At 49.6% G+C, this 25075-nt stretch overlaps 1 protein-coding gene across 8 annotated transcripts in view; it reads left to right on the top strand.

Moving 5' to 3' along the window:
- The window catches only part of LOC142565956 (uncharacterized), a 103261-nt gene that overhangs the window by 43571 nt on the left and 34615 nt on the right, over positions 1 to 25075 (top strand). Inside the window, exon 2 of one of the 8 annotated variants that reach the window (XR_012824931.1) lies at positions 21199 to 23679. The exons of the other annotated variants lie outside the window; for them this stretch is intronic. The gene's annotated coding sequence lies outside the window, so the exon portion shown is untranslated. Of the gene's footprint in view, positions 1 to 21198; positions 23680 to 25075 lie in introns of those variants that run through there. 8 annotated transcript variants of the gene reach the window in all.

The raw sequence follows: 25075 nt of genomic DNA on the forward strand, positions 1-25075 counted from the left end.
ACGGTAGGGAAGGCTTGATTGTAGAGCTCAGTAATTATTTTAATAAAGAAGTCATATGCTGCGACGGGGTCAGATAGTTGAAGAACATCTGCCCAGCTTGTTTCTGCTACTAAGTTTCTAAATATTGTGGTCTTAGCCTCATTAATGATTCTATATGTAATGGGTGCACATGTTTTGGAAGGACTCTGTGGTGTACAGTAGGGATTAAAGAACATAAAAATAGGTAAGTGGTCACTAATATTAGCTGTTAGTACACCTGATTGCACATCATCCTTTTTGTAACTTGTAAAACACACATCTAGTAAAGTATGGCACATGTCTGTCACTCTAGTTGGCATATGTATTACATTTTCACAACCAAACGAGAGAAAAATATCAAGCATTTTTTGTTGATTAGAATCGAGCAATAAAAGATCGATATTGAAATCACCACAAATAACTACAGGCAACTTAAACTGCATGCACTGTTCTAACATATTTTCAAGAAATTCTAAAAAATAACCTGTGATATAGAAGGCGGCCTATATACAACGGCAAGTATGGTACCAGCACACTTTAACATGAGACATTCAAAGTGTTGATTTATTATACAAAACTCTTCTATGGTGACATAATTTAGGTAGTGCATTATATAAATAGCCACACCTCCCCCTCTCTTATCACTCCGTGAAATTGATACGCATTTGTATCCTGGAAACTGTATAACATCATAATGGTTAGTGAACCAAGTTTCAGCGAAAGCTAAAATTTCAAATTTATGGTCTAATTCATTTAGGAAGATTTCCACAGAATCCTGTTTGTTCCGAAGGCTTTGAGCATTGAGATGGAATAAGGAAAATTTATTTTTTTCTCCTAGGTGCTTTGAATGTTTGAACGAATCAGCATCATGATAAGAATATGTGAACGGGACTGGCATTTTCAAGGGTGTCAGTGGTATTAGTTACCGCAATTCGCGTACCGCCCGTTACTCAACGTATCTTGTCCAGATCATTTGTCGTCCTAATCCTGATAGCTCGGCTGCGGGGGCCGCGGCGAACAAACATTTTTCCATTCTTTAGCCAGGCAAACACATACTCTTTTTCTTTCGCCGTTTTCTTCATTTTCCAGAAGAGCGTCTTGTTTTGTGCTGTCAGGTTTTCATTGAAGAATATTTTAGATTTCGTTTCCTTTAGTTGTCCTTTTTTTGCAAGCCATGCGTCTCTGGTTGAACGGGATACGAAGCGTACAAGAACAGATGCAACCTTCTTAGCACTCTCCCTGACCTCAATGTCATTGATAGACCGTGAGGGCAATCGATGAACAGCCTCAACATCTGCCTCGGAAAGGAGTGGAAGTTCGAGATCAGTGGCCAAGACATTAAGCTTTTCCAGCGAGTTTTCATTATCATGATATGGCAGCCCAACTATTTCTAAATTTTGACGTCTGCTGTACTGCTCTAGTTCGTTAACTTGTTGCCTTAATTCCTGGTTTTCTTGTTCTGTTACCCGAGCCTCAAGTTTATCCACTCGCTTTCCGAGGGCAGGCATGTCTGCATCCTGCTGTTTTATCTTTGACAGAACTTCGTCGTATTTTGTGGCCATTTCTTGCATAAAGTGCTCAATACCATCCACAGTGGCCTTTATCTCACCTAGTGTATCAATTTTTGACTTAATCTTAAGTACTTCTGTGAGCACGAGACGAATATCCGCAATTTCACTTGCAAGATTTGCTTCCTGTTCCTCGCTTGTTTTCTTACCGCTCTGCTTGCTTCGAGCCTTAGCTGTTTTACATGTTGGGCATTTCCACGCTTTTTTTTCAGTTTCTGTCTTTTTTGTATGCGGCTTCATTTACCCCTGAACATGTGCCAATGTGATACATATAATGACATTCCGAGCACGTTAGGAACACTGCATCCTCAGAAAGCTCTTCGTTGCATGTAAGACATGTGTCAGTTATTTTTCCGATTGTCACAGACCGAGCAGTCAGCAGCAGCGGCTACCAGAAAAAAAAAAGAAAAAAAAGAAAAAAATTGAAAAAAAAATGCAGACCAACCTGCAATTTAAGGCCAAGTTTTTGGGGTCCGGATAGCAGCTCCTGCGGTGCCGCTGCTCCTGAATGCTTGTCGAGGGTTGAGCGAGGGTTGAGCAGGGCGTCTTAACAGAGTGAAGGCAGACAGGCAAGTGAAGGTTACTAGGCCGCTATAGCGGCCTAGTAACCTTATGCATAATCATATGCATAATCCCAGAGGTCCAGGGGCAGTCTAGCGGAACGGAAATTAGTGTGGTTGAGGCCAACCGTGTCATTAGGGGTCTGAGCCGACGACTCGGGTACGGCATAATGGAGGTAAACTAGGACGTGTACGAGCCTGGCTTCCACCCTTTTGCACAGGATGGCATTCACCACAGTGGTGCCACGGGCAGGAGGCTAGGTAGTAGGACAGGCCGCCAAGCATCGGCTTTTTTGGGGGGACGCAGGGCTCTGAGGCTACCAGTGTACACAACGACGGACCTGGAGGGGCCCCAAGATTCAAGAAACGTAGAGTATGTAGGAAAAGAAATAGACGTAAGCGACAGTTCTAAGGTAATTCTGACATAGGGTCTATTAACATGCTAAGCGGCAGGAATAGGCTGAAGTAGGAGGAAATAGACGAGCAGCTAAGGCTGGAGGAGCTGATGGTATACGGGTTTGTGGAGACACATCTCAAGGACATGGAGCAACGACCTTGTAATCCTGACTATACATGGGAATATTGCAATATAACAGAGAGCAGCAGCAGAAAGGGGGGTGGAATTGGGGCATTCATTAATAAAAATATGAGTTGGCAAAGGATCAAACAGGAATGCAAGGAATATTTGTGCCTAAAAAGGAAAGTGGCAGGGGAGCAGACACTCCTTGACTTTGTGTACCTGTGGACGGGCGCAAATGCCGAGGAAAAAAAATGGTAGAATGCATAGCAAGTGATATAATGAGGAGGAGGGTGCGAGATAATTATACTAGGAGACATTAATGCACACATAGACTATATGGACGGGTACTCAGATTCAACAGGCAACATGCTGCTGGGTATGTGCGAAAGGCATGGCTCAGTTGTATGTAACAGTACTGAGAAGTGTGAAGGGCGCATAACATGGGAGGCATAACATGCCTGCAGTCGACGATAGATTAAGCACTAATGTCACATAGAATGTCTGATAGGCTAGGGGTAATGAACATATATTAATATGGCTCCGGAAGTCTAGGTAATGATCACAAACGTACCAGGCTGAGCTTTAGAAGATAAACGAAAGTAGGAACGAGGCAAGATGAGCGACGAGATGGGATGTTTTATTCGAAAAAGCAGCTGAAAATAGCAACCAAACAAATTGATGAAGTAATTTCTCAGGATACTAAAACAGAATGGACATACGCAAATTTAACAGGGATATTTGAGCTAGAGCTTGCTGAGGTACGAGTCAGGCCCAAAGGGAAAAGAAGACATAAACCCAAAAGCAGGTGGGATGAGGAAGTTAAGAAGGCCATAGGAAAACGTCAGGAAGCCTCCAGGGAACACAGATATCCTAAGCAGAGGGGTGAACCAGAAGCTGATGTAGACAAAAAATTGGATAACTTCTTAAACTGTAAAAGGGAAGCATCCCATCTAATAAATGAGAAGATTAGAAGAAAGGGGACCCAGTGGTTTTCAGAAGGAAACAAAAAGGATAGAAAACTAAGAAATTTTGGAAACATTTCGACCCCTTGAGTAAAAAAACTAGCCAAGAGCAGAGCTTTATAGTTACAGCTCAAGGTGTTTGGCTAGAAGATGAGGCAATGGAACACATAGGAACAATGACGACAGAAAAATTTAAAGAACAACGAAACGTTGCATGTTTTCTATCAGATGAGGATAGACCGGTTAGTGCAGTGGCTCTGCTTGAACAAAGCGAGTGGCAAAGGGCAGAGAAGAGAGTTCCTAGTAGCACGTCGACAGGTCCTGATGGCATCCCAGTTATGTTAATAGAGACATTGGGCCAAAACACTAAGCAAGCATTAATAGAGGTAGTGAGCAAAACGATAATGGACAGTAAAGCTCCCGATGAGTGGAGCCCCCGCAGTGGAGACAGGATGAGCATGATATATAAGGGAAAGGGGGACAAAGCTGACCAACTACTGTCTCATAACAGTGACGTTAGTAGTTTACAGGGTGGTGATGCAGATGATAAATGACAGACTGCAGACATTGGTGTAGACCGAGGATGTGCTGGGGGAACTACAAAATGGGTTCCGGAAACAAAGGAGGTTAGAGGACAATCTATTCTCATTGAGGCAGTATATCGAAATAGAAGAAAATGAACACAGGTCCCTTTGGCTGGCATTTTTGCATATCAAGGGAGCCTATGACAGTGTAATCCAAGAGGATTTGTGGGACATACTGGGAACACTAGATGTGGAAGATGGAGTAACTAATCTTTTAAAATATATCTATAAAAGTAACAAGGTGCTTCTAAAATGAGAAAGAAAGGCATCTGAGCCTATATAGATATAGCGGCAGCTTAGGCAAGGGTGCCATCTGTCACTTTTGCTGTTCATGTTGTATCTACAGGTATTAGAGACCAACTTAGAGAGGAGAGGACTTGGCTTCAACATTTCTCTTTTCAAGCAAGGAGAATGGATTGAACAGTCATTACCAGGACTGATGCACGCAAAGGTCATTGTAGTTATGGCTGACAACAAAGAAGATTTGCAGTAACTGATGGACATTACGGTAAAAAGGGAGATAGATTAGTTTTGAAGTTTAGTAGCGAAAAATCGGCATTCGTGATTTTTAATGATAATCACGGCCACAAGCATAGGATACAGTAAGTTACGCTGGAGGTATTGGATTAGTACAAATATCTTTTCATGTGGATAAACAATGGGGCTGAGTGCCTAACGGAACATGAAAAATATGTAACGACCAAAATTATTGTAAAAACTAAGAAACATCAGTTAAGAAAAAGGTTAAAGAAACATAGAGGGGTCTGTGGAAAATAGGGATGCCGTCGAAATCAGTACTGGTAACATACAGAACTTTCAAGCAGGAAATTGCCAAAGAGAATGTCTACGATGATTCTAGGGGAAGCTTTTTGTTGTTTGAAGCCAGGACGGGACTATTACGGACTAAGACGTATACGATTCAACTGCCAAGGGATAGACACGTTAAGCGGTGCGCGTGGAGAGGAGGAGGAAACGGCTGAACATCTTATACTTTTCTGTAAAGGGCTTCGTCCTACAGTTCAAAGCAACAGGGCTGATTCTTTCAACGCATTGGATTTAGAGACAGTGGATACAACATAGATCTTAAGCGCGTACAAATAACAAAACGGAAGTTATCTGATTGGTGACTAAAATCAAGGCAAGAGTGAAATTTCACTCTCCACTAAGTACAAAAAAATATTACTAGTCACGTCTAGGTGGCGTGTGCGGTCACCCGATTTAAAGGGTTCAGCCTTATCCATCCATCCATCCACCCATCCTCCGCAGCAGACGACGTGTTCTGCCTGGTGTTGCTGTGCAAGAGTGTTGCTTTATCGCGTGTGGTTCCGCTTCTGCAAGAAACTGGTATGAAATGTTCCCTTGTATGTGCTGTTTGAACGTGCAATATAGTGAGCTTGGTGGTGTAGGTGTGAGCTTCACCTAAACATGTCAGTCGATATCCGAGTGTGCACTTGCGTGTCAGGATGTATGAGCAGTGCATGATGCGGTTCACACGCTTGTTCTGACAGGTTAAGAAAAAAACCACAACGATGCCAGCAGTCTAGGACAAGTTTCTAAGACTTGCTTATTTAGCCAAATGTGTGAACAAGCATTTGCGATTACGGGCTGTGCAGGTACTTTGTACTCAACTCTGTCGTAGTTCAGCAACATCCCGTATGCTTGCAGCGACTTCTTCCTAAATGCACGAAGGTAGCTTTTACAGCGAAAGAGCAACAGCTGGATCATCTATACAATATTCCACAGTCTGGTGTAAAAACATAATCGCATGTTAGTGATATTGCCGGCGATCGTGGCGATGCGCAGGCCTGAAACTGCGACGATCAAGCTGGGCATCTCGCTTATTGCTATTCGTTGCCCTGTCCAATTAGTAGACAGCTTGGTGTTAACAAGCATGGTGTCACGCGCCGACAGGTGAACGTGAACATATCTCACTCGATGACCGTGGAAACTCGCTGTTAAAACGCTGGAGTGATGACGCGCGGCAGTAGCAGCGAGCGGATTGACCTTCGTGCTGCCTCTCGCTTCAACGCGAACTAAGCATCGAAAGCACAGCGCATACGAAGCTATATACCAGCACTCGGCGCACTTTGTCCGCATCGCAGATCGCTTTCAAGATAAGGCGCCCGCGCGTCTACGCCGTACGAAGTAGCTACTAGAGTAGAATGACCCCGCTCCCCATCTCTCCCCTCCCCCCGGCGCCCGCGCGCGACTGAAGATGGCGCGCTTCCTTCCCGCTTTCCTCCCTTGGGCGCGAGAGATTGAGCCGCGATCATCGGGTGACCGTCGCAAGTTTCACTCGCACATACAGAATACGGCGCGCGGCGGCGATTTTATGCTTGGATTTTATACGGAACATCACGGCGACTCCGACAGCAGAAATGCGCCTGGAATACATACAGCATTGTTACATTAGCGCTAAGGTTTGAAAGTTTCTATTTACCCATTGAGTACATGGGGAGGATTGAAGAAAAGTTTGCATAAGCAGGTTGACGAGCCCATCTGCGTCATTTACATAGGCAGTAGTCGGCAACATATTCGGATAACAATATAAAATTAAGCAAAAACAATTAAACAACATAAACAAACAACCGTACAACTCAACTCCCCAATAAGGAGAACACGCACAAACGCATGCACGCAGTCTACATCGCTACATTTAGATAGGTAAGCAATATTAACACACATGTATACTGCTAAAAGTTTTGGAAATGGTTCCTATAAAAATATGTCTAATGACTGCAAACATAAAAGTATTGCCAAAATGCGTGACGTTTCCCGCATTAGCGACTCGTCTATAACTCAGTTCCATTTACAACGGCCCTAAAAAGCTTCAAGTAATATGCTCATTTCGATGTCACATAGAAAACCGCAAGATACATTTACACTGAACACAGTCTGGCATTTTACATCTCACTTTAATCTGTAACGAGTGATCATTGGCCTTTGTTGTAATCGCACCGCTGGTACGAGTTGTTGGGAACTCGGCGCTGACGCCCGTTGTTGCACCTGGGTCGCAAGCCCCAAGGGTAGCGTTGGCCTGGCGGCCTGGGGTACAAATGGAAGCATCCGAAGGTCCCGGCAAAGCATGAGTCGACTGGTAACAACAAAACAACTTGTTTATTCTAACATCGCAAAGAGTTGGCGGTCAGGTTGACCGAAGTAGAGAGACGGGAGTGCACGTTACTCAACAGAAGAAATCGGAGCCCCCCTTTTGGCGTCCGGGGGCAGCTGCTTTTATACTCTCGCAGTTGAGGGCAAGAAGGAACCCCTCTATAGACGAGCACGTGACTGTGCCGCTCGGGAACAATGGGATAAGGTGGCTCATACGTCGTGTCGGCGCCGCTGGGGCACAATGGGAAGAGAAGGTGGACGCATCCGTCGTGTCGGCGCCTGTCAGACCCCCTCGCTTCACAGTTGTTGGGAGCTCCTCTCCCCGGCTGCCGCGCTTCGACAAGCGTGGGCACCAACATGCACATACACACGCACATGAAGACACGTGGCATTGGAACATGCCTGGATGCGCTTGGCGGGGAGGCGTAGCGGCGGCGCCGAACAGGCCAAAATGTCTGCCGCTTTGTTGCAGCCGCGCCGGCTAAACCGCGCGTCGTAGGCGAAACGTAACAGACCGCCCCGCCGGGGGAAGGAGATCCCGATGGTCAGGGGACTGCATCCGCTGTCCGGAGGGATGTCGCTCGATGATGCTCATAACCGAAGTCGGGCGTCCCTCGACGTTTCTTGAGCGCAGCGCACAGAGAAGGCCTCGTTCTCTCGTTCAGGTTCGCACAGGACACTGCAAAGTGACTTCGGGAGAGTTCACATTTTTGTTCTCGTTCCCGGCAAGCGTTAGAACTACGCTGAAACTCAACCGCTCAGTCAGCAAGCACGGCACAACCCTCACTAAGCTCTGCCAGGCTCTTTCCCCTTCTATACCACTGCCTAGTTCCTTACAGTAGTCTAGCAGCACTTAGAACGCGTCCACAAATTGGAAAATTGCACTAGAAAGCATGTCATCACTTTGAAACACTAAACAAAAGCAATATGTTAAAAATCCTGCCTCAGGAAGAAAAACATCAGTAACAAACAATTTTGAGGCTGATTCCTACGTTAGGGGCTTCGACTTAAGCCATCGGCGTTACCGTTGAGACTCCCCTTTTTGTAACGCACCTCAAAGGAATATTGTTGCAAAGCGAGGCTCCAGCGCAGGAGGCGGCCATTTTTGGGAGAGATGGTCTGCAGCCATTGGAGAGGGCAGTGATCCGTCTCAATGATAAACCTTGAGCCGGCTAGATAGCATGACAATTTCTGAACGGCCCACACGAGACACGCACACTCTTTCTCGGTGGCACTGTACGCCTGCTCACGACTGGTCAGCTTACGACTAGCATACAGGACGGTGTGTTCTACTTCTCCATTTTCCCGTTGGCACAGTACAACGCCCATGCCTCGCTCACTAGCATCGCACTGAACTACGAACCCCTTTGTGTAGTCTGGCGATCGTAGCACAGGCTGGCTTGTTAGGGCGCTCTTTAGGGCGCTAAAAGCTCTTTCCTTTGTCTCGCCCCAGACGACTGTTTGCGGCTCTGTCTTTCTTAGAGCATCCGTCAGGGGAGCCGCGATATCAGAGTACCTGGGGATGTACCTCTGATAGTAGCCGGCGACACCTAAGAACGACCGAATATCGGTCTTCGTGCGCGGTTGCGGGAAGTCTCGCACAGCGGCCACCTTTATTTCAGAGGGGCGGCGACGACCCTGACCAATCACGTGACCGAGGTAGACAACCTCGGCCTGTGCTAACTGGCACTTGGGAGCCTTGATTGTCAAGCCCGCTTCGCGCAGGCAGGTTAGCACTGCCCGCAAGTGTGCCATATGCTCAGACCAGGATGCGGAGAATATCGCTACGTCGTCTAAATACGGTAAAGCGAATTCTTGCTGTCCCCGCAACACTTTATCCATGAGGCTTGAAAAGCAGTATGGCGCGTTCTTCAAACCAAAACTCAACACTTTAGGACGGAATGTTCCCATTGGTGAAATGAACGCCGCATACCTACTAGCCTCTTCTGTAAGTGGAACCTGCCAATAACCCCTGACAAGATCTAGGGTGGAAATAAACTGAGCGCTACTAACTTTCTCAAGGCGCTCCTCGATGTTAGGGATCGGATAAATTTGATCCTTAGTGATGGAATTAAGCCTGCGGTAGTCGACGCAAGGACGAGGTTCCTTGCCCGGTACCTCAACTAAAATCAAAGGGGAGGTATAATCACTCTCACCTGCCTCAATAACACCGAGCTGTAGCATTTTCTTTACCTCAGCCTCCATAATATCGCTCTGGCGGGGTGACACCCGATACGCCTTGGATCGTACTGGCTCTGGGGAGGTAAGTTCTATATCATGAGTAAGGACAGAAGTCCTACCAGGCCTCTCAGAGAACAGACCTTGAAACTCTTGTAAGAGCTGGTGTAGTTCGGTTTTCTGCTCAGGCGACAGCGATGCTCCACTGACTAAGTCACTAATGACCTGATCGGTGTCTTTCCTGTTCGTCACTGAGCCTAGTCCCGGAAGCTCGACCGGAAGCTCTTCAGGAACGTTTACCATCATGCACCCCACTGCTTCCCTTTGTCTATAAGGTTTGAGCAGATTACAGTGGTAAACTTGCTGTGCTTTCCGCTTTCCTGGCAGACTCACCACGTAGTTAACGTCCGACAGTTTCTGAACAATTCGTGCTGGGCCCTCCCACTGCACGTCTAGTTTGTTGTTTAGCGATGTGCGCAATATCATGACCTCATCGCCCACCTCAAAACGACGGGCCCTGGCGGTCCGATCATAATAAACCTTGGCCCTCTGCTGGGCTTTTGCCATTGCTTCACCTGACAACTCCTGTGCCCTTCTTAAGCGTTCGAGGAGCTTAAGCACGTACTCCACCACGACTGGGTCGTCGCCCCTGCCTTCCCACGATTCTCGAAGCATGCGAAGCGGAGATCGCAGCGAGCGACCGTACACCAGCTCAGCTGGCGAAAACCCCGTAGCTGCATGCGGCGCGGTCCTTAATGCAAACATCACCCCAGGCAGACACAGCTCCCAGTCAGTTTGATGTTCAAAACACAATGCTCTCAACACGCGCTTCATGACGGAGTGGAGCTTCTCAACGGAATTCGACTGTGCGTGGTACACTGAGCTGTGTAACAGCTTTACCCCACCTCTTTCGAGAAAAGTTGTCGTCAAAGCGCTAGTAAACACTGTGCCCTGATCTGATTGGATTTCCGCAGGAAAACAAACTCGCGCAAATATGGACAGTAGTGCATTGACTATCTCAACTGAGCTTAGTTCTTTAAGCGGCACTGCTTCAGGGAACTTTGTCGCTGGGCAGATCACAGTCAAAATGTGTCTGTACCCCGTGGCTGTTACCGGCAGAGGTCCCACTGTATCAATAACGAGCCGTCTAAAAGGCTCCGTAATGATAGGTACCAATCTCAACGGCGCCCTCGATTTGTCCCCTGGTTTGCCCACCCGCTGACAGGTGTCACATGTCCTCACGAAATGGTCTGCGTCCCGAAAACACCCTGGCCAATAGTACACTTGCAAGAGACGGTCCTTAGTTTTCTTAACTCCTAGGTGTCCGGACCACGAACCGCCGTGCGACAAGCGCAACAGATCCTGACGATAGCATTGAGGCACGATCAGCTGATCGAACTCCACTCCTCTGCGGTCTAGATACTTCCGGTACAGGACTCCACCTCTTTCCACAAAGCGAGCATTTTTCTTGGCGATACCTTCCTTGATAATGCAGCGTATGTTTTCTAGGCTGCCATCCTTCTTTTGCTCGGCTATCAAAGCCGACCGGCTGACTTTTAGCAACCTATTAAGTCCGTCTGACGTAGGCGCGATGAGCAAATCTGCAGATAGCTCTTCTAACTTTCCCTTATCGGGCATTTCCTCTCCAGTATCTGGCGCCTTCAACGCTACAGGCTCAATTTTATTCAGTTCGGGCGTGCTCTGAATATCAGTTTGCTGCGCCTCTGACCCTTTTTCATTGTTTGATAACGTCGGCCCCGCAACTACCGCCTTTGCAGCGAGCTCCCGAACCTTCGATCTGGTTAAGGCCTGAACGCTAGCCTCCCCAAACAAAAGCCCCTTCTCGCGCAGGAGGTGATCGGACCTGTTCGAAAATAGGTACGGGTACTGAGGGGGCAGCATAGATGACACTGCGGCCTCCGTTTCAAGTGCTCCGAAAGGTCCTTCAATAAGCACTTTTGCTACGAGCAGACACACGCTATGAGCTTCTACGGCTTGCTTGATCCATGCGCACTCGCCTGTGAACATATCGGGTTCTACGTAGAAGGGGTGAACTACATCCATCGTAGCTGCGGAATCGCGAAGCACTCGGCACTCTTTCCCGTTCACGAGGAGGTCTCGCATGTAAGGCTCGAGAAGCTTCATGTTTTCGTCAGTGCTGCATATTGACAAAAACACAACTTTTGGTTTTGTTTCTGGACACTGCGCCGAAAAGTGACCCGGCTTCTGGCACGTATAACACAAGCGCGCTTGCCTCGTCTCGAACCGCTTTCTGCGTTCGGCTTCGGCTGCCGCCGTCTCCTTAGGTTCGGTCGCACTGCTTTTACTCGCATCCGCACTACGTGTGTTCCCCTTTGCTCTCATGGGTGTGAACTTCGGCCTCTCAAACTTCGAGCCAAACTCACCCTTTTGACCGTCCTTAGCTCCGCGAGCCCGACGCGTCACAAACTCCTCGGCTAGCTCGGCGGCTTTAGCCACTGTACTAACGTCTGGCCTATCCAAGACCCAGTACCGCACGTTCTCAGGTAACCGACTATAAAACTGTTCTAGCCCGAAACACTGCAGAACTTTCTCGTGGTCACCAAACGCTTTCTCTTCTTTGAGCCACTCCTGCATGTTTGACATAAGCCTGTACTGTTTGGATCCGACTGCTAGTACGATCTGTTGGGAACTCGGCGCTGACGCCCGTGGTTGTACCTGGGTCGCAAGCCCCAAGGGTAGCGTTGGCCTGGCGGCCTGGGGTACAACTGGAAGCATCCGAAGGTCCCGGCAAAGCAAGAGTCGACTGGTAACAACGAAACAACTTGTTTATTTTAACATCGCAAAGAGTTGGCGGTCAGGTTTGACCGAAGTAGAGAGACGGGAGAGCACTTCACTCAACAGAAGAAATCGGAGCCCTTCTTTTTGGCGTCCGGGGGCAGCTGTTTTTATACTCTCGCAGTTGAGGGCAAGAAGGAACCCCTCAAAAGACGAGCACGTGAATGTACAATGGGCTAATGGTGACGCACACTGTCGTAGCGATGCCGTAGCACCATGTCGAGCACGATCTCGTAGCACCCTGTCGTGGCGCTGCCGGTCGGACACAATGACTGTAATGAGAGGATGGTCCCTGCTTTGGCATCGCCTGTTTCGGGCACAATGACTGGAACGAGATCCCTGCTTTGGCATCGCCTGTTTCGGGCACAATGACTGGAATGAGATCCCTGCTTTGGCATCGCCTGTTTCGGGCACAATGACTGGAATGCGAGGATGATCCCTAGGCGGTCGCATCGCCGCAGTCGCGCCTGGAAACACCTGGCGATGAGTGTTGCGGCGACGACGATCGGGCCAAAATGTCTGCCGCCCCGCCGCAGTCGCGCCGGCAAAACCACGTGTCGCAGGCGAAACGCAACAGACCGCCCCGCCGGGGGAAGGAGATCCCGATGGACAGGGGACTGCATCCGCTGTCCGGAGGGATGTCGCTCGATGATGCTCATAACCGAAGTCGGGCGTCCCTCGACGTTTCTTGAGCGCAGCGCACAGAGAAGGCCTCGTTCTCTTGTTCAGGTTCGCACGGGACACTGCAAAGTGACTTCGGGAGAGTTCACATTTTTGTTCTCGTTCCCGGCAAGCGTTAGAACTACGCTGAAACTCAACCGCTCAGTCAGCAAGCACGGCACAACCCTCACTAAGCCCTGCCAGGCTCTTTCCCCTTTTTATACCACTGCCTAGTTCCTTACAGTAGTCTAGCATCACTCAGAACGCGTCCACAAATTGAAAAATTGCACTAGAAGGCATATCATCACTTTGAAACACTAAACAAAAGCAATATGTTAAAAAAAAATCCTGCCTCAGGAAGAAAAACATCAGTAACAAACAATTTTGAGGCTGATTCCTACGTTAGGGGCTTCGACTTAAGCCATCGGCGTTACCGTTGAGACTCCCCTTTTTGTAACGTACCTCAAAGGAATATTGTTGTAAAGCGAGGCTCCAGCGCAGGAGGCGGCTATTTTTGGGAGAGATGGTCTGCAGCCATTGGAGAGGGCAGTGATCCGTCTCAATGATAAACCTCGAGCCGGCTAGATAGCATGACAATTTCTGAACGGCCCACACGAGACATGCACACTCTTTCTCGGTGGCGCTATACGCCTGCTCACGACTGGTCAGCTTACGACTAGCATACAGGACGGGGTGTTCTACTTCTCCATTTTCCCGTTGGCACAGTACAACGCCCATGCCTCGCTCACTAGCATCGCACTGAACAATGAACCCTTTTGTATAGTCTGGCGATCGTAGCACAGGCTGGCTTGTTAGGGCACTCTTTAGGGCGCTAAAAGCTCTTTCCTTGGTCTCGTCCCAGACGACTGTTTGAGGCTCTGTCTTTCTTAGAGCATCCGTCAGGGGAGCCGCGATATCAGAGTACCTAGGGATGTACCTCTGATAGTAGCCGGCGACACCCAAGAACGACCGAATATCGGTCTTGGTGCGCGGTTGCGGAAAGTCTCGCACAGCGGCCACTTTTATTTCAGAGGGGCGGCGACGACCCTGACCAATCACGTGACCGAGGTAGACAACCTCGGCCTGTGCTAACTGGCACTTAGGAGCCTTGACTGTCAAGCCCGCTTCGCGCAGGCGGGTTAGCACTGCCCGCAAGTGTGCCATATGCTCAGACCAGGATGCGGAGAATATCGCTACGTCGTCTAGATACGGTAAAGCGAATTCTTGCTGTCCCCGCAACACTTTATCCATGAGGCTTGAAAAACAGTATGGCGCGTTCTTCAAACCAAAACTCAACACTTTAGGACGGAATGTTCCCATTGGTGATATGAACGCCGCATACCTACTAGCCTCTTCTGTAAGTGGGACCTGCCAATAACCCCTGACAAGATCTAGGGTGGAAATAAACTGAGCGCTACTAACTTTCTCAAGGCGCTCCTCGATGTTAGGGATCGGATAAATTTGATCCTTAGTGATGGAATTAAGCCTGCGGTAGTCGACGCAAGGACGAGGTTCCTTGCCCGGTACCTCAACTAAAATCAAAGGGGAGGTATAATCACTCTCACCTGCCTCAATAACACCGAGCTGTAGCATTTTCTTTACCTCAGCCTCCATAATATCGCTCTGGCGGGGTGACACCCGATACGCCTTGGATCGTACTGGCTCTGTGGAGGTAAGTTCTATATCATGAGTAAGTACAGAAGTCCTACCAGGCCTCTCAGAGAACAGACCTTGAAACTCTTGTAATAGCTGGTGTAGTTCGGTTTTCTGCTCAGGCGACAGCGGTGCTTTACTGATAAGGTCACTAATGACTTGACCGGTGTCTTCCCTGTTCGTCACTGAGCCTAGTCCCGGAAGCTCGACTGGAAGCTCTTCAGGAACGTTTACCATCATGCACACCACTGCTTCCCGTTGTCTATAAGGTTTGAGCAGATTACAGTGGTAAACTTGCTGTGCTTTCCGCTTTCCTGGCAGACTTACCACGTAGTTAACGTCCGACAGTTTCTGAACAATTCGTGCTGGGCCCTCCCACTGCACGTCTAGTTTGTTGTTTAGCGATGTGCGTAATATCATGACCTCATCGCCAACCTCAAAACGACGGGCCCTGGCTGTCCGATCATAATAAACCTTGGCCCTCTGCTGGGCCTTTGTCATTGCTTCACCTGACAACTCCTGTGCCCTTCTTAAGCGTTCGAGGAGCTTAAGCACGTACTCCACCACGACTGGGTCGTTGCCCCTACCTTCCCATGATTCTCGAAGCATGCGAAGCGGAGATCGAAGCGAGCGACCGTACACCAGTTCAGCTGGCGAAAACCCCGTAGCTGCATGCGGCGCGGTTCTTAAAGCAAACATCACCCCAGGCAGACACAGCTCCCAGTCAGTTCGATGTTCAAAACACAACGCTCTCAACACGCGCTTCATGACGGAGTGGAGCTTCTCAACGGAATTCGACTGTGGGTGGTACACTGAGCTGTGTAACAGCTTTACCCCACACCTTTCGAGAAAAGTTGTCGTCAAAGCGCTAGTAAACACGGTGCCCTGATCTGATTGGATTTCCGCAGGGAAACCAACTCGCGCAAATATGGACAGTAGTGCATTAACTATCTCAACTGAGCTGAGTTCTTTAAGCGGCACTGCTTCAGGGAACTTTGTCGCTGGGCAGATCACAGTCAAAATGTGTCTGTACCCCGTGGCTGTTACCGGCAGAGGTCCCACAGTATCAATAACGAGCCGTCTAAAAGGCTCCGTAATGATAGGTACCAATTTCAACGGCGCCCTCGATTTGTCCCCTGGTTTGCCCACCCGCTGACAGGTGTCACATGACCTCACGAAGTGGTCTGCGTCCCGAAAACACCCTGGCCAATAGTACTCCTGCAAGAGACGGTCCTTAGTTTTCTTAACTCCTAGGTGTCCGGACCACGAACCCCCGTGTGACAAGCGCAACAGATCCTGACGATAGCATTGAGGCACGATCAGCTGATCGAACTCCACTCCTCGGCGGTCTAGATACTTCCGGTACAGGACTCCACCTCTTTCCACAAAACGCGCAGTTTTCCTGGCGATACCTTCCTTGATAATGCAGCGTATGTTTTCTAGGCTGCCATCCTTCTTTTGCTCGGCTATCAAAGCCGACCGGCTGACTTTTAGCAACCTATTAAGTCCGTCTGACGTAGGCGCGATGAGCAAATCTGCAGATAGCTCTTCTAACTTTCCCTTATCGGGCATTTCCTCTCCAGTATCTGGCGCCTTCAACGCTACAGGCTCAATTTTATTCAGTTCGGGCGTGCTCTGAATATCAGTTTGCTGCGCCTCTGACCCTTTTTCATTGTTTGATAACGTCGGCCCCGCAACTACCGCCTTTGCAGCGAGCTCCCGAGCCTTCGATCTGGTTAAGGCCTGAACACTAGCTTCACCAAACAAAAGCCCCTTCTCGCGCAGGAGGTGATCGGACCTGTTTGAAAATAGGTACGGGTACTGGGGTGGCAGCATAGATGACACTGCCGCCTCCGTCTCAAGCGCTCCGAAAGGTCCTTCAATAAGCACTTTTGCTACCGGCAGACACACGCTATGAGCTTCCACGGCTTGCTTGATCCACGCGCACTCGCCCGTGAACATATGGGGTTCTACATAAGACGGGTGAACTACATCCATTGTAGCTGCGGAATCGCGAAGCACTCGGCACTCTTTCCCGTTCACGAGGAGGTCTCGCATGTAAGGCTCGAGAAGCTTCATGTTCTCGTCCGTGCTGCCTATTGAAAAAAACACAACTTTTGGTGTTGTTTCCGGACACTGCGCCGAAAAGTGACCCGGCTTCTGGCACGTATAACAAACGCCCGCTCGCCTCATCTCGAACCGCTTTCTGCGTTCGGCTTCGGCTGCCGTCTCTTTACGTTTGGTCGGATTGCTTTCACTCGCATCCTCACTACGCGTGTCCCCCTTAAATCTCATGGGCGTGAACCTTGGCCTCTCAGACTTGGAGCCAAATTCACCCTTTTGACCGTCCTTAGCTCCGCGAGCTCGACGCGTCACAAACTCCTCGGCTAGCTCAGCGGCTCTAGCCACCGTACTCACGTCTGGCCTATCCAAGACCCAGTATCGCACGTTCTCCGGTAACCGACTATAAAACTGTTCTAGCCCGAAACACTGCAGAACTTTATCGTGGTCACCAAACGCTTTCTCTTCTTTGAGCCACTCCTGCATGTTCGACATAAGCCTATACGCAAACTCTGTATATGACTCACTTTTGCCTTTCTCATTTTCCCGAAACTTCCGACGGAACGCCTCCGCAGACAGCCGGTACTTTTTTAGCAGACTCGATTTTACTTTGTCGAAATCCTCTGCTTCCTCTCTATCCAAGCGAGCGACTACGTCGGCCGCCTCGCCGGGTAACAAAGTGAGCAAGCGCTGTGGCCACGTTTCCCGAGAGAACCCCTGCTTCTCGCACGTTCGCTCAAAGTTAACCAGGAACAAACCAATGTCCTCTCCAAGCTTAAACGGCCGCATCAGGTCAGTCATTTTGAACAATACTCGTTCTCCTGCACCGTGTGCCTGACTTCCATTACGAGCGCGTTCCATCTCTACCTCGAGACGCTTCATTTCCAAAGCGTGTTCGCGCTCTTCTTTTTCTTTCTGCTCTTTAAGTTCGCGCTCCTGTTTCTCTTTTTGCTCTTTAAGTTCGCGCTCTTGTTTCTCTTTTTGCTCTTTAAGTTCGCGCTCCTGTCTTTTTGACCTCTCCTCAATAGTCTCAAGGCATTCCGACAGCTCGTCATCCTCAGCCTCTAACTCAAGAATAGCCTTTAGCAGTTCAGGTTTCCTGAGTTTGTCCGAGACATCCAGACCCAACTCTCTTGCAAGCTCCAACAATTTCGGTTTGCGCAACGACTTCAAATCCATGGCTGCTCTGAATGCTGCTTTCTCTACTGCTTACTATTGCCTTGCCGCAAACTAACCCGGCAGCAACGACAACCACAATTACCAGCTCTGTTTCTGACACTAACAAAAGCCTGGCAAAGCTCAGAAGAAGAAAGTCCCGCACTCACCAAACCTCGCAGGCAGGAATTCCGCGCAGTCGTTCCGCTGCAGGCAACCAGTCGTCACACAGGGCTCGTTGCACTGCTCCCGGATCGTCGTTGAGCTGCTCAGCATACAGTCAACTGCATCTCTTCGCTGCTGGCCTCCGTTGTCGCGATGTCACCGCTGGCAGACAGTTTTTTGAAGTCGGAGGTGATCTCACCGCTGCCAACCAGATGTTTGGATCCGACTGCTAGTACGATCTGTTGGGAACTCGGCGCTGACGCCCGTGGTTGTACCTGGGTCGCAAGCCCCAAGGGTAGCGTTGGCCTGGCGGCCTGGGGTACAACTGGAAGCATCCGAAGGTCCCGGCAAAGCAAGAGTCGACTGGTAACAACGAAACAACTTGTTTATTTTAACATCGCAAAGAGTTGGCGGTCAGGTTTGACCGAAGTAGAGAGACGGGAGAGCACTTCACTCAACAGAAGAAATCGGAGCCCTTCTTTTTGGCGTCCGGGGGCAGCTGTTTTTATACTCTCGCAGTTGAGGGCAAGAAGGAACCCCTCAAAAGACGAGCACGTGAATGTACAATGGGCTAATGGTGACGCACACTGTCGTAGCGATGCCGTAGCACCATGTCGAGCACGATCTCGTAGCACCCTGTCGTGGCGCTGCCGGTCGGACACAATGACTGTAATGAGAGGATGGTCCCTGCTTTGGCATCGCCTGTTTCGGGCACAATGACTGGAACGAGATCCCTGCTTTGGCATCGCCTGTTTCGGGCACAATGACTGGAATGAGATCCCTGCTTTGGCATCGCCTGTTTCGGGCACAATGACTGGAATGCGAGGATGATCCCTAGGCGGTCGCATCGCCGCAGTCGCGCCTGGAAACACCTGGCGATGAGTGTTGCGGCGACGACGATCGGGCCAAAATGTCTGCCGCCCCGCCGCAGTCGCGCCGGCAAAACCACGTGTCGCAGGCGAAACGCAACAGTACGCAAACTCTGTGTATGACTCACTTCTGCCTTTCTCATTTTCCCGAAACTTCCGACGGAACGCCTCCGCTGACAGCCTGTACTTCTTTAGCAGACTCGATTTCACTTTGTCGAAATCCTCTGCCTCCTCTCTATTCAAGCGAGCGACTACGTCGGCCGCCTCGCCGGGTAACAAAGTGAGCAAGCGCTGTGGCCACGTTTCCCGAGAGAACCCCTGCTTCTCGCACGTTCGCTCAAAGTTAACCAGGAACAAACCAATGTCCTCTCCAAGCTTAAACGGCCGCATCAGGTCAGTCATTTTGAGCAATACTCGTTCTCCTGCACCGTGTGCCTGACTTCCATTACGAGCGCGTTCCATCTCTATCTCGAGACGCTTCATTTCCAAAGCGTGTTGACGCTCTTCTTTTTCTTTCTCTTCTTTACGTTCACGCTCTTCTTTCTGTTTCTGTTCTTTAAGTTCGCGCTCCTGTTTCTCTTTTTGCTCTTTAAGTTCGCGCTCCTGTCTTTTTGCAGTCTCCCTCTCCTCAATGGTCTCAAGGCATTCCGACAGCTCGTCATCCTCAGCTTCTAATTCAAGAATAGCCCTCAGCAGTTCTGGTTTTCTGAGTTTGTCTGAGACATCCAGACCCAACTCTCTTGCAAGCTCCAGCAATTTCGGTTTGCGCAACGACTTCAAATCCATGGCTGCTCTGAATGCTGCTTTCTCTACTGCTTACTATTGTCTTGCCGCAAACTAACCCGGCAGCAACGACAACCACAATTACCAGCTCTGTTTCTGACACTAACAAAAGCCTGGCAAAGCTCAGAAGAAGAAAGTCCCGCACTCACCAAACCCCGCAGCCAAGAATTCAGCGCAGTCGTTCCGCTGCAGGCAACCAGTCATCACACAGGGCTCGTTGCACTGCTCCCGGATGGTCGTTGAGCTGCTCAGCATACAGTCAACTGCATATCTTTGCTGCTGGCCTCCGTTGTCGCGATCTCACCGCTGGCAGACAGTTGTTGTAATCGCACCGCTGGTACGAGTTGTTGGGAACTCGGCGCTGACGCCCGTTGTTGCACCTGGGTCGCAAGCCCCAAGGGTAGCGTTGGCCTGGCGGCCTGGGGTACAACTGGAAGCATCCGAAGGTCCCGGCAAAGCATGAGTCGACTGGTAACAACAAAACAACTTGTTTATTCTAACATCGCAAAGAGTTGGCGGTCAGGTTGACCGAAGTAGAGAGACGGGAGTGCACGTTACTCAACAGAAGAAATCGGAGCCCCCCTTTTGGCGTCCGGGGGCAGCTGCTTTTATACTCTCGCAGTTGAGGGCAAGAAGGAACCCCTCTATAGACGAGCACGTGACTGTGCCGCTCGGGAACAATGGGATAAGGTGGCTCATACGTCGTGTCGGCGCCGCTGGGGCACAATGGGAAGAGAAGGTGGACGCACCCGTCGTGTCGGCGCCTGTTAGACCCCCTCGCTTCACAGTTGTTGGGAGCTCCTCTCCCCGGCTGCCGCGCTTCGACAAGCGTGGGCACCAACATGCACATACACACACACACGCACATGAAGACACGTGGCATTGGAACATGCCTGGACGCGCTTGGCGGGGAGGCGTAGCGGCGGCGCCGAACAGGCCAAAATGTCTGCCGCTTTGTTGCAGCCGCGCCGGCTAAACCGCGCGTCGTAGGCGAAACGTAACACCTTCTTAGATAAGAAAAACCGCTCATTTCGTGACCTAAATTTATGATCGGATGGTGGCATGTATCCTAGGTGGTAACAGAAATTTAAGCAGCTTTTTACTATAAAGTTTTTACAGAGCGGCCGACTGACCATACGGCTGTCGAGGCTTGTGATTAATCGCGATAACATGATTCAGAGTGTGACAGCTAGCTAGATCAAATTGTGAACCTGGAAACTGAGTGAGCGCTGACACACTTATTAACGCAGCTCTTTTTCACGCGGAAAGTCTTTGGTTACGAAAAAAATTGCGGAAACCATGACGATTATTGTCAATGTGAGTGAATAGCCAAACGCTTCCAGAAAGCTACTCGCTTTATTAAAATATTGATGCGCTGGATGGCGTATATTAGCAACAGTGAGTATATTTAGGTAGCGCTCGCTGTTTCATTGCGTTTAATTCTCTAGAGAACAGAGCCGTTAAGCAGCACATCAGTACCGGTAGTATAGGTGGGTATACCTTTAAGTCGATGCGTCATGTTTGTTGTCTCCAGCGGCGCGAGCGGAAGGCGACTGCCATCCTCCTATCCGGCAGAGCCTTCTCTTGCAGCCGCCACAGGGAGAGATGCTGGCAGGAGGAGAATAGGGTGTTAGGATCGGCCTGCAGGGGTACTGCTGCAGGTGTGTCCGCTGCAGGAGCGTCCGCTGCAGGTGCGTCGACCGGTCCGGGGTGGTGGCACCCTTTAGAGAACCAGCGAGGACAGCGCGAACCAACCGTGAACTTCCTTTGAAGAACTTGACTACGGCGGCGTTCATCCATCAAGCGCCTCGTTCGGAGAACAGGAGAAAGGCAGCTCTGGAATGTAGAGGCGCCGGATGGGTTCGGGCGTGACCACCTGACTACGGGGACGCAGGACAATGGATAGTACGACGGCCGCGCTGCAAAGGTCATCTACCTTCGGAGGGGGCACTGAAACTTGTGTGTGTGTGTGTGTGTGTGTGTGTAAACCGTCCCGCGGAGAGGCGGCTGGTCTACGGTGACGTCGAACGATGACGTCGAACTATGACGTCGAAATATGACGTCGAACGGAGTGCTTATAAACAGCGATTGTCGACTGCTAGAGTGTGCTCGTTGTCGTGCTCGAAATATACTTGTGAGCTGTGTGCTCGTTTGCTGTATGCTTCGTCTTGCGGGCTCCATTTGGGAGTCACGCTAGACTGTGTAAATTTATCACATGTTCAAATGGTAATATGTAAATAAACCCTGCTCGCCTAAGTCCCGACGAAGAGTCAAGGTCCTCCCTACAACAACGACTGCCAAATCTTACAACTGAATGGCAGCGGTGAGATCGGCCTACGGCTCGTAGATCGGCCTACGATTCAGAGACAGCAACGGCAGCTGACGGACGTTGGCACATGGTGACCGACCGGTATCCTGATCAAGTTGGAGGAGACTTGGGATTGACCACCTCTTGCAACTGACTGGATACGGCGGAGAAGGACTGGTGATATGGTGCTGCTTCAGTGGGTAAGCGTTTGGTTTTGGCTATAAGATTTACCAGGCTTCAATTTCGCTGTGTTTGTTGATTTGATTCGCTGGGGATCTTTTACTTGCATTTTGATTTGCGTGGGTATTGCAGCAAGTATTGTGTGACAGCAGAGCCAAAGCTTAAAGTGGCGACCATGGTCCTGATGTGTTTGACGAGAGCTGACCTGTTGTGGTTGTGTGAAGAGATCGAGGTAAACGTAGATGAGGACTTGACGGAAGCAGAAATGCGTAAGACAATTCTAGAAAGTAACAATGATTTGAAATTCATCGAGCAAATGGCCAAACGAATTCTAAGTAAAAAACAGGAACGGGAATCAATTAGGCAAGAACGCCAAGAGCGTGAGCAGAGACGGCAAAAGCTTGAAAAAGAAATGGCAGCAGTGAACAAACAGATACAAAGTTTACAGCAGTTAAACGCACAAAGGCAACAGTGGCTTGAGAAATCTGTAGGCTGGACGCAGCGAAAGTGGGCGGAAGTAGATAGCAGATTTTGCTCAAAAGCCGAGAGAAGGAGTAGCACCTGCGAGATTAGCAGCACGTTCATAAGTGAACTCGAAGTGCTAGCAGTTAACGATGCCTTAGTGGCAGCAGAGGCCGTTAAAGGCCATAGTGAGAGCGACGAGGTACTGTGCCAACAGAGGACTGTAGAGACAGCTAGGCCAGCTGCGAACAAATTGGCACGGTCACCGCGTGTGTGCGTCCCATGTAATGTTAACGAGGTTGCTAGCGAAGTAGAGAGTACTGCTGACCCGACAGACGCAAGCACCCATGTCGAGTCAGATCTGCGTGCCGAAGTGAAGTGCCAGCTGGACGATGCAGTTGAGGGCAGCTCTCAGGATTGCGAGCTGCGTAGCTCAAAAGAAAACAACTGCATTGTTCAGGGATCGGTGCAGCCCTCCGCCAGTCTAGGTAGCCAAGAGAGGGATGATTTAGTTAAAGATCATTCAGACTGTGCGGGTAAGAGACCGATCCGGGCCGACGAAATATGTACCGGCCAGCGCGAGGCGCGAGAAGGCGACATGAAAGAGAGTTCGAGGAAAAAGCGCCGCAGAAAGAAGCGCCCTAAAGATCGCAATGCGGTGGCTAATGTAGCGAAGCCAAAGGCGGCGACAGGCGCAATAAGGCAGGGCGCGAAGAAAAGAAAGGTGCGATCGTCGTGGACATGTGCGCATCAAAAACGTTCTGCCCACCGGTCAAAAAGTGACCGAGAAGCATGTTCTGCACGGACGCGCACACAGGGAACGAGGCAACTACGTTCCTCGTTGTTCCGTCGTTCTTTTCGAAATTCAGCGTGCAATTCGAAGGAGCGCAAGGTGGCAGGACGAGACGAGGTAGTAAGGAGTCGCGACGCGGTCAGTAGAGTTCAAGATGAAAGCGGGGCGCCAGGACGCAAATTGGCCAGAAACTGTAACTTGTTGAAGGAGCTGATTGTATGTCAGCCCTTTTGTTGTTCCTGGGTAGCCAGAAGAGCTTTCGAACCGCGACCACCTCGAGTACGGCTCAAAAGTATGAATCAGTCGAAAATGTTTGGAACGGGAGGCCAAGAGAGCTTCCGTAGAAGTGAAACATGTTTCGTTTTATTTTTGAACGTTCTGAAAATTTTCGAGATTTAAGACTAGAATTTATTTCAATATGTAAGGTATGAGCTCTGTTTATGTTTTGTTTGAGAAGCTCGAAATTTGAAAGACGCATTTTTTTGTAAACATGTAGTATCACGAGGTGTTCATAGACTTTCTTTTTTTGTGTGTGTAAGTAACCTGAGTGTCAAGGTTATCGTTGAGAGGCCTATCGTAACGCGCGTGTGTATTACTTAACCTTTTTTTAAAGTGTTTTTTTATTTTCTAAGGTTAACCGCGTAGGTTTTCAGTAAGTGCGTGATTTGCACTAAGAGCTCTTAGGTTCATTAGCGCGTGTCCTGTGCGGACGGAAGGAAGCAGAAGGTTCATGACTGGGTTGCTCGTGTGTGTTGAGGGCAGCCGTATTCTGATTTCTCTAGTACGCGTGCGTAGAGCTAGTTATTAGAAGACACATTTGTTTAAAGGTTCCTCTGCGTTGCGTAAGTTACGCAAGTTGGGTTGTTCGTTTAAGGAACGTGTCCTGTGTGGACAAAAGGAACAAATGAGAGTAAGCGTGATGAAACGTTTGCGTAAGATGCAAGTACGCGTTCGGAATAGGGACCACAAAGCTAGCGCGTTTGTGATTACGTACCTATGGAGTTGGCCAGACTGTTCAGTGGCAACAGTACATGAGATAAGTACGCCACTGTGATAGGGTAAGAACAGGCTGTTCGTGAAGTTAGGCTGCTTAAGTTATGTTTGGGTATTGGTATTTGAGAGCCTTCGGTTTAGTTCTGCGTAAACCTTTGCTCTTGTGTAGCAAGACAGTCAGGTTTGGTCGAACTCAAGGGGAACGTGAACGCTCGCTTTGGCGGCACAAAATTTTGGGGCAAAATTTGGGATTCCCAGTTGAGCGACTTGCATGGAAATTTTGATAGGAAGCCTGGTGGATTAACAGCTGATCCCGGGCGTTTGCACGCTGAGTGGTATTGTGTTGCCGGGATCGACTCTTCTGTGCCAGTTGTTGTGAGATGGTTGAAGGCATTCCAAGTGCGCAGGGCTTGCAGAGAGCAAAGGCATCATCTTGCTCGCCAGCCATTCTCTTCCTGCCCAGCGGTTGCCGGCACTGGCCAGGAGAGATTTTCCGGGCCATGGAGGAGCTGTTAGGATCGGCCTGCAGGGGTACTGCTGCAGGTGCGTCGGCTGCAGGTGCGTCGACCGGTCCGCGGTGGTGGCGCCCTTCAGAGAACCAGCGAGGACAGCGCTAACCAACCGTGAACTTCCTTTGAAGAACTTGACTATGGCGGCGTTCATCCACCAAGCGCC

This window comes from Dermacentor variabilis, unplaced genomic scaffold (assembly GCF_050947875.1).
Source record: "Dermacentor variabilis isolate Ectoservices unplaced genomic scaffold, ASM5094787v1 scaffold_12, whole genome shotgun sequence".
Classification (NCBI taxonomy): Eukaryota; Metazoa; Arthropoda; class Arachnida; order Ixodida; family Ixodidae; genus Dermacentor; species Dermacentor variabilis.